Source organism: Arvicanthis niloticus, chromosome 2, assembly GCF_011762505.2.
Source record: "Arvicanthis niloticus isolate mArvNil1 chromosome 2, mArvNil1.pat.X, whole genome shotgun sequence".
Lineage (NCBI taxonomy): Eukaryota > Metazoa > Chordata > Mammalia > Rodentia > Muridae > Arvicanthis > Arvicanthis niloticus.
Genome location: NC_047659.1, coordinates 107,153,108 through 107,170,176, shown reverse-complemented (window position 1 = coordinate 107,170,176; position 17,069 = coordinate 107,153,108). Strand labels below are relative to the sequence as shown.

The 17,069-nt window shown below is 39.7% G+C and overlaps 1 long non-coding RNA gene across 3 annotated transcripts in view; it reads left to right on the top strand.

Moving 5' to 3' along the window:
* The window catches only part of LOC143441444 (uncharacterized), a 169,996-nt gene that overhangs the window by 81,679 nt on the left and 71,248 nt on the right, over positions 1-17,069 (top strand). For all 3 annotated transcript variants that reach the window (XR_013108837.1, XR_013108838.1, XR_013108839.1), the window contains exon 3: positions 6,024-6,082. This is a non-coding gene — a long non-coding RNA (uncharacterized LOC143441444). The remainder of the gene's footprint in view (positions 1-6,023; positions 6,083-17,069) is intronic.

Here is a 17,069-nt window from a genome sequence, read left to right as displayed (position 1 = left end):
TGTAAACGTCCTTTCTTAACCTTGTACTGACTAGTCTTTCTAGAACAGCAGGTAATTTCCTGTGTTTGGCTCCCAGCATCTAGAGACTTGAAATAATAAATATCCCGAAAGGTCTTTACTTGATAATTATTTAAACCTGGAATCCTAATGGTCCAGATTACAGTATGGTAGGAGACTTTCTGACAAAAAACAAGGATGGACCACGGCTCCTTCTTTAAGACTCAAACAAGACAAAGTCCACTGCTCTGGAGAAGTTGGCTGTTTCAGAATTTAGGTAAGGTTTTCTTCAATGTAGATCATCACACTGTCCCTTTGGTCACAGTCCACTCTTCAGCCTTGAGGGTATGCCCTGTTTTACTCAATAATAAACTCTACCACTCTACCATTGCAACAGTGATGGAAAGGACACAAAGCTAAGGGGACTCAGGGTGAGACCTTGGTAACAATTGCTATTTCAAGTGCTGAATTCTGAGAATAACCTGTGTTTTGATTTGATCTTTCCTCTTGGCACTCATTTCACAGTCAAAGGCTTCTTGCTTCCTAAACAGTCCTTTTCATCATCCAGCCTCTGTAAACATTCCCTGTGCTTGGAGTTCTCTCACTTTCCCCCATCCCACACCCTAGATGTTCTAACAGGGCAAGAGTTTCTCCTCAATCTAATGTTCTCAGTGTTTCCTGAACTCCTCAACCTAATTTCCAAACTTGCAGTTAGGAGCCCTTCCATATGTATTACTGATTCCCAATTACCATGGCCCCATCCCTCTATGTGGTACAAACTAAATTGCTGTCTGTGGGGGACTGTGTTTCCTACAGAGGCATGTGGGCATGAGGCTTGTCATCCACTGTATAAATGGCTAGAGCATTCAAAAGTAGTTTCTTCTTTTAGAGACACCAACCTCAATTGGGAGTTTGTTAGAAATAAAAATTCTCAGACCTCAGTTTTCAGAACTACTGTACCAGAGACTCTAAAGAAGAGACTTAAGAGTTGTGTTTCACAAAACCGGCAAATAAGCCTTTGAGGTACACGACTGCTGACAGAATAATAAACTGTATAATGCTCTGTTATCCTCTTCAGTCACTTAGCTTCTCATGCCTTGTGATTTCTAACTCTTTCCTGGAATCAGGCAGAGGCAGTCTGAGGGTTATAAGGAAGCCCTTGTAAAACATATTTAAGGCCTTTGCTTTCTAATGTCTTCATTCTTATTGTAATCCCACTACTTCCTTGCAGGGTGGCCTTCAAACTCTTGGCTTTTTTTTTTTTTTTTTTTTTTTTTCTCTCTGAGATATTACTAAAGCATCTATAGATTCAGAGACAGTTAAGAAAGGTTGTGTTGGAAGTCTACAGATGGCACATCTGATCAGGAATTTGAGTGTGTAGGCTGAGTAACAGATGTTAATACATGACAGAATACTGAAATGTTTTCTTTCTAAACATCAAGCCTACAGGCTAGATAAGAATCATCATTTAAAAAAATGAGAAAGCTGATTACCAATATTTCTCTGTACATATTAAAGCAATAGCATCCATCCACTTAGTTAACAAAAAGTAAGTTTTTGTTAACGTTTCCTTTGGGTTTGTGTTTCCAAAGTTTTTTCTTAAAATTAAAATAATAGAGGATGTACAAATTCTTAAACTGTTTCTCTTGACTGTATCAGAGTCATGTTTCTCCTGTTCCTAAGTTCCTAATGGCTTCCCTCAAGGGCCTCATTCTCCTTAAATTGTTGTGGAGCTGTGCAAGGGGCTTATAGTTTTCTTTGTACTTATTTGAAATTGAATGGTCATTAAATTACTCACTACTTCCTAAACTGACAGAACATCTAAGAGATTTTTCAAAAGGCATTTAAAGAGATAGAAAAATAAATGATGCTTGAATGTCCAAAACCTCTGTAGTTCTTTTATTGGACCACTTTAGTTGAGGCAGAGACTCATGCAATATGGGAAATGCTACAAAGAATGGGCTGAGCATCAGTAGTGTGTTTGCATAACTGTACGATATCAGCCCTTGCAATTGGGGTGTAAAATGAATAGGTAAATAAATTAATGAAGAAAAAAAGATGGACCCTAAGAAGCAATACGCTGGGGTTAAGACCAACCTGGGACTATGATGCCAGAGAACCAATCCTCAAGAGCAGGATGCCTCATAGTTCTAGACATTTATCTCATTGCTAAATACACGGACTGATCTTCCCTGGCTTTTGATTCATCTTTTCTATAAATTATAATATCTACCACAAGAAAGGCAGAGGAACTAAGCCATGTTTCTCATCTCAGTTCTGGCCCAAACTATCAACAAGGTCATTTCTCTTTATACAGTTTTTGGTAAGGTTAGGCAAGCAAGAGACCTAAGATTCCTGATATTTTATTCTTCACCCAAAGGAAGAGCATAGTACAATTAGCAAAGGAAGAAAGCTGTAGAGTAATGGAGACAATGGGGAGGGATGCACATCGTTGTGTTTGAATGCTAAGGTTTTCTGCAGATGCTCAAGAGTTTGAACACTCTATGCCTAGCTGTTTGGAAAGGCTGGGGAATCTTTTGGAGAGGAGGCCTAGTTTGAGGAAGTGGGTGGTTATGGGGTGAGCTTTGAGCTACTAAACCCATCTGACTTCTAGCCTGAGCTCTGTTTCCTGATGCACAGAGGTATGTGGAATTCCAAAAGATTCCCAATTGAAGACTCTGCTGCCGTGAACTCCACAGTGGCCTGTACTGTCCTCTCAAAGAGTGAGCCAAATTCAGTTTTTCCTCACTTAAGTTGTTTCCATCAGGTATTTTATCACAGCTGCTAGAAAGGCAGCATGGTGGTCTGTGGGCCTGCACCCTGGCATTTTCATAGAGTGGAGTAGAAGTAGGCATTTGAGGGAAAACTAAAACTAGGCCCTGAGAAAATGTCAAAGGCAAGACTGTACTGGAGATTGATAGTAATGTATAGCTCATCTGAATAATGATCTTACAGGGTGATGACGACACAACAGGAGGACCCCCACATTTATGCTGTATATTCCTTCCAGAGCTATTTGGAGGGGTTAGGCATAGACAAGAACTCACATTTACTGAGAAAGTATATTTCTTTTATCCGCATTAGACAGGGAGTTGCAGTCAGCTACAATTTAATTTTGTCTTTTGAAGATTAAAGCAGGATGTCATATTTATAATCAGGAGAATTTTTGGAAGCAGAATCAGGCTGACAACTTGAGTTAAAAATCCTTCCTCCCTTTGATCTCTGTATTCTCAGGAAGGATCAAGCAGGGATGATTCAGCTGAATACCTTGGACTGCAAAAGCTTCTGGTGGGGTTCAGTCTCCAGAGACAAAAATTCTTTCCTTTACATTGGTCAGCGACCCTCTTGACATTGTAGAAAGGCAGAGCCCAGAACACAAGAGCTAATGAAAAGGAGCTCTACATTGTCAGAGGTGGTATAGGGGTTGGGCGAAGGCACAGCAAGGTTCTATGTTGTATAACCTGGAGAATGTTATTTATTCTCTCTTTATTTCCTTTCTGTTATCTGTGAATAATGGCCCACCCTAAAACAATATGGAAATGATTAAGTGAGCTTTTATATTCAGAGCTTGTAGGAAAGATGTACATAGTCCCTGAAGGAAAATTGTCAGGATAAACACTCTTGTCAATCTTGGGTACAGAGCATCCTGCATTTAAAACGTTTGCAGGACCTGATAAATACTTATGAAACATTGTCATCATCATCATCATCATCATCATCATCAACAACAACAACAACAACAACAGCAACAACCACAACAACATCATAGCCACCACCACCACATCATTTCCTCTGTTACATTACCAAAGTAGTAGACAAACAGGACTAATACCAGCTCTTCCCAAACATACTTGTAATATCAGAAATTTTTTTCCAAATAAAAAATTCAAGAGAAGCTTAACATAAGGCACCCACTAATTAAAAAAACAAAACAAAACAAAACAAAACTAGGTGTTTAAACAAAAATGACTTTTCGAGCTTGATGTTACAGAATAGTCCAGGAAATATCCAACTTCAGGAATAGGTAGCTGGCCTCAGGGTTCGAAATGATGGGGGTAATTGTTGTTCCTTTCTCCCTCTCAGCTGTATCACTTCTCTGTCTACTTGTTTCCAGGACCCACAGATCCTCTTCCTCTTCATCATAGAGTGACCCCAATGACTTTGAGCAACATCCTTCTCAGTTCTCATCTATTGAAGATATTGCACACACACACTCCAGCATTCCCTGTGGATGTCTCAGTACTTACGTTGATTAGTGTAGCATCGATTACATGCTTAGGCATATACCAATTAAATTGTGATGTATCAAGAAAACGTGTTACCCCAATTTGCATACTAGGTCACATGGTTTACTTCTGAACGTGGGAAGAATCTTGACCCTTGAGAACAGAGTCAGAGGATGTCTTGCTTATGTTTCTGTTAACTGGACACAAGCTAGAGTTATCTGGGAAAAGGAACGGCAATTGAGAAAAATACCTCCCTCAGCTTGCCTACAAGCAAGTCTATAGTGCAGTTTTAAAATAATGATTGATGTTTCCTCAGCCCAGCCTAGGGAAGGAGGTCCCACCTCTGTTCAGATGGTCCTAGATTGTATAAGAAATCAAGCTGAGCATTCCTTGAGGAGCAGCTTTTCTCAATGGTCTCTGCTTCAGTTCCTGCCCCCCACTTTGCTTTGAATTCCTTTCCCAACTTTCCTCAGTGTTGGAGTGTGACCTGAAAGCTGTAAGCTGAAATAAATTCTTTCTCTCTAAGTTCTTTTGGTCATCGTTTTTTATCACAGCAGTTGCAATGTTAATTGATACCAGTGATGCTTTGCATCCCACCTCCATGGAAGACCCTTTTCTAAATCTTGAGTGTTTGAAACCTGGAATTTGAGCTTTCTAATGTTCTAAAAATTTCTAATGTTGTGGATCTTATCAGAATGACTATGGTAGAAGCTAAGAGTGGAGAAGTCACTCAGGGAAAGCTGTATTCCCTATCCCTCTAACCATAGCTCAAGGCCATTCACTAACTGGTGCCTTGTGAAACATGACCTTTTCTCTGTGCGTTCAGGGCAGTACTACCCATCAAGAATCATATCCGTAGCAGACAGGAAAATCATTCAAGTCAAGTTCTGTATTATACTATGTGTGATATATCTCCTGTTCTGTTTAGTTATTGATAGAATCAATATCCTCAGAAAACAGTGGCTTAGTTCTAAGGTTAATGCCATTTGGGCTCCTCTGGATACCTAGGGTGGGGCAGGCTCTGTTTACTGTAGGACAGTGCTGTTTGGAAGGCTTTATCACTCATGTGTATGGTGCCTGGGCTGGGAAGATTTTAGCTAGGACTGAAATTGCTAGTCTGCCCAACCCTCTCTGGCATATTTTCCCCTTACACACACACACACACACACACACACACACACACACACACACACACACACACATCAACTTCAGGATGTTTCCCTGGATGAAACCACATGCCCAGTTTTGCTGCCAAGCTTTATGGATTGATCTAGTCAATAACTGAGGCCCTAATTGGTTCAATGATGGAAACAAAAAGCTTATTTTCAGCAGGAGGCTAAATTCATGTGTGGCACTCTTAAAACTCTCTTGAAAATTGCAAACATTATTTGCCTTTCAATAGTCTTACACAGCATGTCCTACATCGCCATGTGAAATCATACTTTTGAGCTTATCTTGGTCATTCTGCTCTTGATAGAAAAAAAGTATTCAAGAGACGAAATTATCATGGTATAGCAAGAAAACTGGCTTCTTTGAGGATCATGTGCTGAAAAAGAGGCTTAGGTAGCACATGCAAATGCAATGGCCTCCATCTGGTCAGGCTGACCTATTTTGAATAGCTATGATCCCTTTTAACACTGGGGATATTGCAGTACTTCAGAGTGTGTGCGAGGCAGCTTAGGCTTATGCTATGGAAACAGTCAGAGTTGTGAAAGACATTAGATTTACTATGAATTTAGAAATAAACCATGAGGCACTCTGAAGGGACTGTGAAACAATCTAATATTCTTACCCCTGCAGTTTGTCTTCCAGGTGCGCTCCGGTGTTAACTGTAAACTCTGACAAGGCTCCTGTGCCAGGTAAAGTGAAAATACACATGCATCTTCTACACAGAACTCAGCACTCTACTCTTGGGGACCACTCAGTTCCTGTGGCAATTACTAAGCACATCATTAAATCAGTAAACAGGGAGAAAGCACAATGCAATGCATCAATGAACTGAAGTGGATTTTAAAAGCTTGCTTCTCAGGAAAGCCTGTGAAGTTGTGGGGAAAAGGAGGTTGTATGAGGGAGAGAGGGAAAGGTCTAACACCTTTTATTGAAACTTAAACGCCTTCACATTTGACATAACAGAACAGTGAAGTTGCTTGTTATCAAATTGATGTGTTATTACACGGTGGGTTTTACTGAGTTAAAAATAATACGTAAAATTGTAAAATCAGAAAAGCTATTTTTGCTCTGACCCTATTACTTTTTAGTGAAGTTCAATGATTTTACCCACACTTATTCAGATAGCACTAACTCTTGGGCCATTTTCTTAAGGTCGAAGACTCTATCCAGTTAAAAAGCAAATATGTTTCAATGCCTGGTCATAGTTCATTCGAAAGACACTTATGTTATGTGTATTGAGCATCACCTTTATATAAGAGCGGTGCTGGGTAACTTAGTTTACATAAAGCAAACAAGTCAGATACAGCTTTGATGCGTAGCATAGAGAGTATACCATCTCTTTCTGGAATAGTTACAATAGCAGAGTGGAAATCTATTCTGTCCGTTTTTATTACAAAGCTAGCAGGAGACCGAGAGAACACTTTGTGACATTTTTGGTTCTTATTGAAATGAATTAAAGTTTAATTAAAAGCTGTTTGGCCTCCCCCAGGACCTTTATATACTTTGTAGGAAAAGTAGAGAATCCCAAGGGTTGCTACCTACAGCCAATGTTTCTGAAAGCCTGAAATTACCTAAATTCTAAGTTAGAAAACCACAAAGATTGTTCTAAAGCACACAGGCAATATGTAGTCCTCTATCAAGGCATGATTTTGGTTTTGGGAGTGAGTGGGGCTGAACTTAATAACCTGGGACTAGTACTCAAACAAAAGACTAACAAGGGCAGTTTTGAGGAAGCCTTTTGTGAATATGTAAGAACAGAAGAAGTCCTGAATGAATATGAATTGTAGACATGGGCATGGCTATGTCAAAGACACCAATGCCTTAGATTTGTGGGAATGACAAAGCCTTCCCTTAGGGATCATGCTCAGAATTGGCAAAGTGTTCAATTAGTCTGTGTGAACATGATGCTAGCATGTGCAACAGTGAACAACTACAGCTTCCTCCTTGTGGATGACTACAGAATGCACCCCTATACAGACGTGGAGCCAAGACGAGCTAACTTCCTCCTCCTGTGAAGTACACAATAAACAAATCGAGTTTACAGGCTGATGCATCGTCTGTACTACTCCATTATGGGAAGCACAGGCTGCCTGATGCCAGCCTTTCTGTATATGTTGTGTCTGTCTACTTTTTATTCCCTTATTCCTAAGGGACAGATAGCAGTAGAACAGATAGAACATAGTGCCAATTCAACAAGATATTAAGTTCCCAATGATCCCAGCTGTATCACAACCAATAACACAAAATGACTCCCTTGTAAAGTTTGTCCACACAGGGCATGGGGAGATAATGAATGCCAACAAATATGAGCGTTCAAGAGCAGCAGAGCGATACATGCTGAAATCAGAACAAGGCAGAGGAAGGCGGAGGAGGTGACAGAGGTACCTAGTATATTAGATAAAGCTATTCGAAACAGAACTTTTGGAAGCACTGTGATTTAGGTCCTATCTACTGTGTTGGAATGAGCTACCCAAACTCTATAGGAGCAAGGTATAAGACAGAGGGAACAACATGAGTAGAGCCAGAGATCCAGTAGGCCACACCGAGTCACAGAGAGAGACAAAGGACAGAATGACCTGCAATAGCACACGCCCACTCCATGTTGAGCCATCTATTGTGAGCTCTGACTAGAAGGAAATGACTCAGTTACTTAAACAAAATTATGTATACCTCAGAGCAGTCACACTAGTCAAACATTGAAAATATAGGTAAATACCCTTGACCTCAGTTAAAACTGAGCTGAGAAAGCCCTGTGAAATTCTATGAAGAGATCTGGAGGTCCAGAAGCAGGAGGAGTCTGCCATGCTTGAGCTGGGGAAGCATGTGTTTTTAGATGTAAGGGTCAGGTTGCTTATTTCTGTGAGATGAAGATGGAGAGGGACTGTTTCTTGGCTTAGGTTGCTGTTGTGATAAGAGGCTACAAGATTGGATTACTGTGCTATCAACAGAAATACTGAGTACTTTAGATAAGCTACTTACAACAGTCTAATGTCACCAGCACATTAATGTAAGGTTTAACCACATAATGTTTGCAGATAGAATTAAATGCACATACACACACACACACACATTCTATTTGGGAGCAAATAACCAGTTCTCCAAGTATATCATGCTACCTTGGATCCTTAATAAATTATGGATGCCTGAACATCATTTATTTCATATTCCTAACTCTAACCTAAAGATCTTCTCTTTGACTGCTGGAGTTGTTCCAGGGTTTAGTGATTCTATGGAGTAATTTGAACCCAGGTTGTGTTCTCTATGATCTGCAAGGTTGTTGTCATAGTTAAAGGGCAGATTGAACACTGTTGTTTTTTGGTTTTGGTTTGTTTTGATTAGTTTTGTTTGTGAGTTCTACTCATTTCTATGCAGTATCTTGTCTACCATCCTAATATGACTGTCTTTTCTTTGGGTGCACTGTCTCCATCTCAGGAGTGAACACTTCTCTGCTCCTTTTATTTCTGTCTGAATTCAGTCTACACTGTTTCATCCAGGGTATTCATCAGACAGGTGTACTTCTTGGACATATTAGAAATAGAACATAGAGGTTTTCTAGATATTACCAATCTTTGGAACTAGACTTGCTTTTCCTTGTTTTTTTTTTTTTTTTTTTTTTCTTCCCCCTGTGGTTACTCTAAATCTCTGCTTTTCAGTGTTGAGACAATGCTCAGACCATTTTAGGGCACTGGTATTCTTCAACATATCTGGTTGGCTCCCAGTCCACTTCTTTCTTTCTTTCTTTCTTTTTTTTCTGGGTACACAACTAAACTACATTTTAGAAACTCTGCTCTACCTAGTTGTGGCTCTGTGACTATTCAGTAGAATATACCACATGCAATTTCTCATGAGCTTTCTTCCATTTCCTTCTTTCACTATATCATCTGCCTAATGGATAGGATTTAAATGAACTAGAATGGGATGTCAGAGATAAAGACACCTACCTCTTTCCATCCAAAAAGTTTTTATTGGATGGAATATTAATTAGAACTAATGTTTTATAATGCCACAATGCAGACATTGCTTGTTATCATCCTCATAATAATTATGTATTAGGCACCATTCTTTGACAGGAGAAACTTGATGCAAGAGGTCTTAAGTCTCTTGCTTCTTTGGATCACCCAGCAATGACTTGTTAGAATCAGTTTTCACAAATAGTACCCAGACCTAACTGTTCCCCTCATAGGATAGCTAACTTTTGTGCCATGAACATGTGGATTGAGACATCACACTTGAAATGAGCAAGCAGGAGTGACAATGGGGAGCATATTTCTCAGGCACTCTGCATGGCTTCCTTTGAATACTTTTTAGTTTATGGTAAGCTATGGTAGAGTGTTTTTATTGAGGTTACTACAATACAATGAAAATAATTTGGGGTTTAACATCAGATGATATGAGCCTTAGAATAAGAAAACAACAGAAAGAGATGGTAGAGATTTTGCCAAGAGATTGTTGGAGGTAGCAGCAAGCAGTTGGATCAAATGTCTGCCTTCCAGGCTGTCAAAGTTGGTAGAACAGCTTCATTGCTCACTTTCGCCATAGCTCCCTAAGGCATAGTGGTTGGTACAAAGGATCTGAAAGATGTGGAGAAGTGTTGTGTACACAGACAGGCTGGGAAAAGAGATTAAAATGGAAGCTTCATTGAGCCCTTGGGACTAGCAGTGCCCTGAGGTTTGTGGGCACATACCCAGCTGCTACTCAAGCAGGGAGTTTTATCCCCATGGAATAAACCAGCTGCTGTTTTATTTCCTTGTTGACTTTTGCGCTGCACCTGGGGAACATTGGTAACTGTCAACAAAGATTGAGAAGACTAATAAAGGGTTAGGCGCCATGTGGTTGATCCTGCCCATATGAAAATATACAGTATCTGTGGTTGGATAGCTTGTATGAGGGACTCCAGTCATAAACAATGGTGGGGAGCAGGCAGAGACCAGAATCAGGGGGGTGGGATTAGTAAAAAAGGGAAACTGAATGCTGATGTTCTTCCCCACCTCATACTGTTTAGAGCCCAGGGTTTTGATGGTAATAGATGTCTGAGTGAGTGTTGATTTCTAAAGGCTGATCGAGAACCTCAAAGGGACCTAAGTTGACGCCTAGCAGATCACAATCCCTACACTTCCCCATCCAGACAAACTTATAGCAATGATTAACTGATGCAGAGAGAGAAAATGTCACCTCCTTTGCCTTGAGGTGTGCACTACAGAGGTGACATTGTGATTTATGATTTATACTGTAATGTCTTTTCTGGGTGAGACCAAGTTTAGATTTTACCTGGGCACAAATATTCACATGACTTTTGCCCTATACTACCTATTTTTCCTCCCCTTCTCCCTCTGTTAGATGTGCTTTTTAAGTGCCCTTTCTCAGTAAATCATATGTTTCAGATTTTTCCTGTCTTGGGCTCTAATTCTAGGGAGTATTTTTCAGCTGACAAGGGAATCCATAACTCAAAGCCTAAGAAATGCATATTCATGGAGGAATCCTCACCTCTGTCTTTGGGGAAAATGGCAGGTAGAGAGGCTGAGAATATGTTGAGTATCAGGTATTATCTGCAGGGGAAATAAGTGGGCTCAGGATGGGCATTAGTGCCTTAAGCTCTCATCCAATCAGGGCAGAGGTGGAGGAGAACCAGGTCCTCCAGTACTAGAACCACATACAGCAAACCTAGTGTAGGAAGGATTGTGATTTTTTTTTTCTACCTAGGAGGTCTGAGCTTATGTCTGACTCACCTGATCTTTCCTGTGATGAGGCTCACACAGTTATTAGTCATGAGAGTCTAAGGACGATAATCTTTAGAGTAGAGCCTTTTTTTTTTTTTTTTTTTTTTTTTTTTTCTGCAAAATAGTATGTAGCATGCAATGAAGAAACAGCAAGGATTTTACTATATAATTATACTTATAAACCACAGTAGGCAATGGGATTTTTTTCCCTTTATGTAGGTTGGTCTTCAATTTCTATATAAGACGCAACCAAGAACACAGAAGTATACAAGCTAAAGGCAATGGATAAATTGTGGGGAAGAGGGGTGGCTGGGTGGAAGAGTACCTTTTCAGGCAAAGGGAATGATGATATATATATATATATATATATATATATATATATATATATATATATATGTGTGTGTGTGTGTGTGTGTGTGTGTGTGTGTGTGTGATATCACACACACACATATGTATATGATAAATCATTAGAGTGTGGTGATGCAAGCTCATAAATTTGAGGCTAGCTCAACTATATAATGTTTATAGAATGAAACCCCACAACAGAAAAACAAGCAAAAAGGTAATATGAAAAAATACCCAAAACCAACTGGGAAATTTAAACAGTTGCTTGCATGATGACCTATGTCCCAGAGAAAGTTTCCTTTGCATGTTTAGTGACAAAGGCACATAGGATGGACAGCTATCTTGAGAGAGGATGAAAATCAATAAAAGTGGAGGAGGAGCAAGAAGAGAGGGAGAAGGAGGAAAAGAAGAGCAGAAACAGGCAGAAGAAGAAGAGGAGGAGGAGGAATGCGAGAGAAATAGCATACTAAAGAACTGTAAACTAAGAATTTTCTGGAGTTGCCTAGCGTTGATCTAGAATTAGAAGGAGAGTTTCTGCTGAAAACAAAAGCTGTTCAGTTAAAATTCTACCCAGTGTCTACCGTTGTAGCAGGTTTATTTCTACCTTGCTTGCAGACATTCCATACACACAATTTCCAGTGCCCAGTAAAATTAGACGTCTCCAAAGATAGAATAGAAAAAAAAATCTCAGCCAGCAAACTATGTTTTCCCTAGCTCCATGTCCTACTTTCTTTTCCTCCTTCCCTTCCCTTCCCTTCCCTTCCCTTCCCTTCCCTTCCCTTCCCTTCCCTTCCCTTCCCTTCCCTTCCCTTCCCTTCCCTTCCCTTCCCTTCCCTTCCCTTCCCTTCCCTTCCCTTCCCTTCCCTTCCCTTCCCCTCCCTTCCCTTCCCTTCCTTCCTTCCTTCCTTCCTTCTTTCTTTCTTTATTTTCTTTTTTTTTTTTTTTTTTTTTTTTGTTGTTGTTCAAGACAGGCTTTCTCTGTGTAGCCCTGGCTGTCCTGGAACTCACTCTGTAGACCAGGCTGGCCTCAAACTCAGAAATCTGCCTGCCTCTGCCTCCCAAGTGCTGGGATTAAAGGTGTGTGCCACCACTGCTCGGCTCATGTCCTACTTTCTTTATTCTTTTTAATTCATGTTAGTATGGTCCAGATGCTGCTGTGTGACAAAAGTTTTTCTAGGGAGATGCTGCACACACATCTACTCACTGCAGATAGGAAGCCCACTACGGACTGAAAGTATGGATACCATTAAAGTTCGTCTTGGTGAATGATGACTTTTATTGGGGTTATTTATAGGAGCGTGGTAAGTGGTTAATTACAGGATCAGAAGACTCAAAGTCAGTTGCATCACCAAGGCCCACCCTAGCATAGGTAACAGAAAATAAAAGCTTGAAAACCTGGATCATACTGCACCACCTGCAGGCAGCTCAACAGGTTGTAGAATGTTCTTTTTAAGTGACTCTGATTTACAGTTCTTCCAGGCAACTCAGCTGATTTTTGCTTCTCTCCCTGGCAGCTGGTCTGGTCTCAGAGTCTTGTTTATAACTCAGCTTTGCTCTTATGAGAAGAACTCTCTTCTTTTATAGTTTACTCTGGCAGGGAGGGACAGCCAGTGAGTCTGGTCAGTTTCAGGGACTTCCTGAAGCCATTTTGAGCTGACCGAGGAAGGAGATCCTTCTTGCTGGAGGAACATCCCATAGGGTGGAATGTTTCAGTTTCAGAGGCAACTTACATAACAGATGCAAATTTCAAGTTAAGAGCTCAGGTATAGCTGGAGCTATTGAGAAAACATTCTTGGGAGAAAATAGGCATAGAACACAGAAAAAAAAAATCCCCAGAATTTCAGCCTCAGCCACGTTCCCAGGCAAACTTGGGAGCAAAGATTACACTTCAGGCTTTGCAACAACTCTAAAGTGAAGATTCTGAGCTTTCATTTTTCCCCACACCACCTACTCCTCAAATAAAGACCACTCAAGCACTCTTTGAGACTCTGTGGATGTCTAAAACTGATTTTAATACACATCCAGTTTGTCCTGCTACTTGCGGTTTGTGGCAAGACAGCATCATGGTGAAATAGTGTAGTAGAATGATTCCCTATGTGAGGGTGAGAGAGTTGAAAATGGGGGCAGGGTTCTTGTATCTTTAAGCCATAGTCCTGTGACCTCATTTCTTGTTAATAGGAACGATCTCCTAAAGGTTTAACATCATTTCTCAGTAGTGTCTTAGGCTCGTGATCGTGATCATGCCCTTAGGATATGGAGTTTGAAGAACAGTTCAGTTCCAAATCACAATAGGGATATAAAGGGCAAGAAGACCAAGAGTGCTTCTTCAAATAGAACCAAAAGACCAGGAGACCAAGAGTGCTTCTTCAAATAGAACCAAAGATGGATAATTAGCAACAAGATACACAAAGACATTGAAAAGCTTATTGAAAAGGCAACTGAAAAAACTTACTGAAAAGGGACCCAGAAAACGTGGTGAACATGATGGTGACAGACATGTTATCTCATTAAGATTATCCCATGAGCCTAGAGATGCCTGGCCATGTCTACAAATGCAGAACCTCTCCTTTCTCAGTTATTGTAAGGTGGTGCAAGCGTGGGGTTAGCCCTAGGAGCTGGGAATATTCATTCTGTATTCTGATTCAGACAAACTTTGTGACCCAACATCTTTTCATAATGTTTTTAACTATAAAAGAGCTTTACTGTTTGTGTGCTTTTAGACTAGAAATGGATGTTTTCTTCTGACTACTCTGGCTTTTCATGTAGATATTTTCAAACCTTGAATGCAATGGTAGAATTTCCAATTTTATCTCATTGTCTTGGAAGTTTTTTCCTTTACATTTCAAGCCAGAGTGTTAGCCATTCAAATACAGGGCTGTTGTTTTCCGCCACTACATAATGTCTCCTTTTATGTTGTTAGGCCTGAATTCAATGTCACTGGAGATTTAAATTACCATATTGGTAAGATTAGCTAACTAGCCAGTTTCCATTTCCTTAGTTTCAACCTTTTTGAATCATTTTGTTTTAGGTACAGCCATGTTAGTATGTTGAAAAAATCTAGACTGGTAATCTTCCCAAAGGAATGGTCAAACCTTTTATATTTATTTTGATTATTGTTTTATTTGGGCTTATGTTACATTTTTATGTTTTTTTATTTAGCTTTTTCCTCCCCTTCTACCTCCTCTTCCCCCTTCCTCTCTTTCCCCTTCTTCCTCTTCTTCTTTTTGTCTCCCTGACTGGAAGTTTCAAATTTTAATGTTTACCTCAGCATAAAACTTCTTAGAATTTATTTAACATACTTGACTTCCTCTTAAGTAACTCAAAACCACACTATCCTCTATCAGTCACGGGACGCCTCCCCCATCTGTATCCTTCATTTGATACCTATATATTTGGATTTTGTTTTCTTATATAAAAGATAGAATAGCTAACAGTAAATCAAATTTATCAATAGATAGACAACAATAAATAAAGGTCATCCATGCATTATCTCAACTCTGGATGAACGATTTTAATCCCTTCTTTCTATTTAACCCTTGCTCTTCGGATATTTTTTTCTTCTGTCAGACTCTTTTCATTTAGTGAAGTTCTGTTAGTATTACTCTTCTGTTGCTTTTTAAAATTCATTTCAATGTATTCATTCTGTCATCATCCCCAGCATCACTTCTCTGTCTGTTTTGGTATTTGTTACTGAATAGTGTCTCTGGCTAGCAGTGTGCAAACGATTATCATCTTCTTGTATGTCTCATTGTCTTGCAAATTTATTTATTCTTCTAGCCCTTTGGAGAACATTAGTACAAAACGAGGTTTTGTATGGGTATCTCAGCTTTCCCAGTCTGTTTTGATATTTGAGTTTCCCATGTTCATCTACCAGCAATTAAGACTCAGTCCAGGGTGAAAGATTTATTTCTTTGTTCATATTCCATGCTATCTGACCGGGTTTTAAATAAATAACAGTCAAACCTTCATTCATGGGAGTTTATTTGAGCACCCTGTAATAGACAAGAGAACTTCAATTGTGCTCTGGTGTCCTTAATGAATGGGTCTCTTACTTCCCATGCATACACATAGTTTTCTTATCCTACAAATACCTGACTATTTGCATTTGATTCTATATCTGGAACTGACTCCACTAACTCAGTTTCAGTTGATGTTTGGTACATCACATCCATGTATGTCTTAAGAGAATTGTAGTTTCTATTTTTTAGTGGAATGGTGCTTTTAATCCTCCCCTTTAGGCATCATATTTTATATTAGATAGCTATGGATATATTATAAAAATAACTCCTGAATGCTGATGGGCATAACCCAACAGTCATGATTTCCACTCATCTCTGGGAGTTGGCTAATCTGGATTTGTCACAGTTTAAAATTGTCCTTCACTCTCCAGGAAATAAAGAACGGAGAATGAAACTTAAGTTCATTATTCTCCTTGTGTCAAGTCTTTATTTATGTCTCCAGCAGCCAAACTCAAATTTAAATCTTAGATATTATTAATAAACATATACAAGTCAGCCTCCTGAACACAGAATTGAGAGGAGAAGGTTGAAAGGATGTAATGAAAAATATCCAGCACTTCACCAAAAGGATGTTGCAAAAAGTTAATAAGTCACTGAAATACACAGGGAATGTACAAAATACCAGAAGGATACACATATTTCGAAAGTTGCAATGGTCCAAGGCATTTTAAAATACCCACTCTGTTGGAAACTACAAAAACTGTTCAGAATTACATGGAGCAAAAGAGATCCACATTTCCAGATGAGAAAAATCTCACCACCTTGGGAAATTTGTCCTTTACTTGAAATATTGAATGCTATGAATTATTATTATTATTATTATTATTATTATTATTATTATTATTAAGAGCTAATTGATCTCAGCTTTTTTAAATATTGAAAATAACAAAAAATGTCCAAATATTTTCATTCAATAGTTCCTACATTAACAATGATAAAGACTTCAGAATTCTAGCTCTGCATGGCCCAGTTCTGTTGCTAGACAAACTTCCTGGCCTTTGAGCAGTTTTGCTTACTTAAGAGGAGTTGGTTTAATGAACACTGAAACCTCAGTATCTGGCTATAGAGGAAATGAAAGACTTGCTAACTCAAACATATTCAACACTGAATGCCTGTATTTTGTGCCCATATCTTGGTTTCTTTACTTGTACTAAGAGAAATCTTTTTCTTTCTAATTTTTTATTCACATTATATCCCAATAACAGCCCCCTCCCTCCTCTCTTCCTAGTCCCACCCTTACAAATCCTACCCACCTGTTATCCTTTCCCCTTGGGTACCACCCCACCCTGGGACACTCAGTCCCAGCAGGACTAAGCATCTCCTCTCCTACTGAGTCCAACCAGGCAGTCCAGGGAGGGGAAGGGGATCCAGTGGCAGGCAATATAGTTAGAGACAGCTTCTGCTGCAATTGTTAGGGGACCCACACAAAGACCAAGGTGCACATATACTACAAATGTGTGGAAGGCCTAGGTCCAGCCCCTGCTTGTTCTTTGGTTGGTCGTTCAGTCTCTTTGAGCCCCGATGGGCCCAGATTAGTTGACCTGTAGGTCTTTTTGTGGTGTCCTTGATCTTTTTGGCTCCCCCCCCTGCTCTCC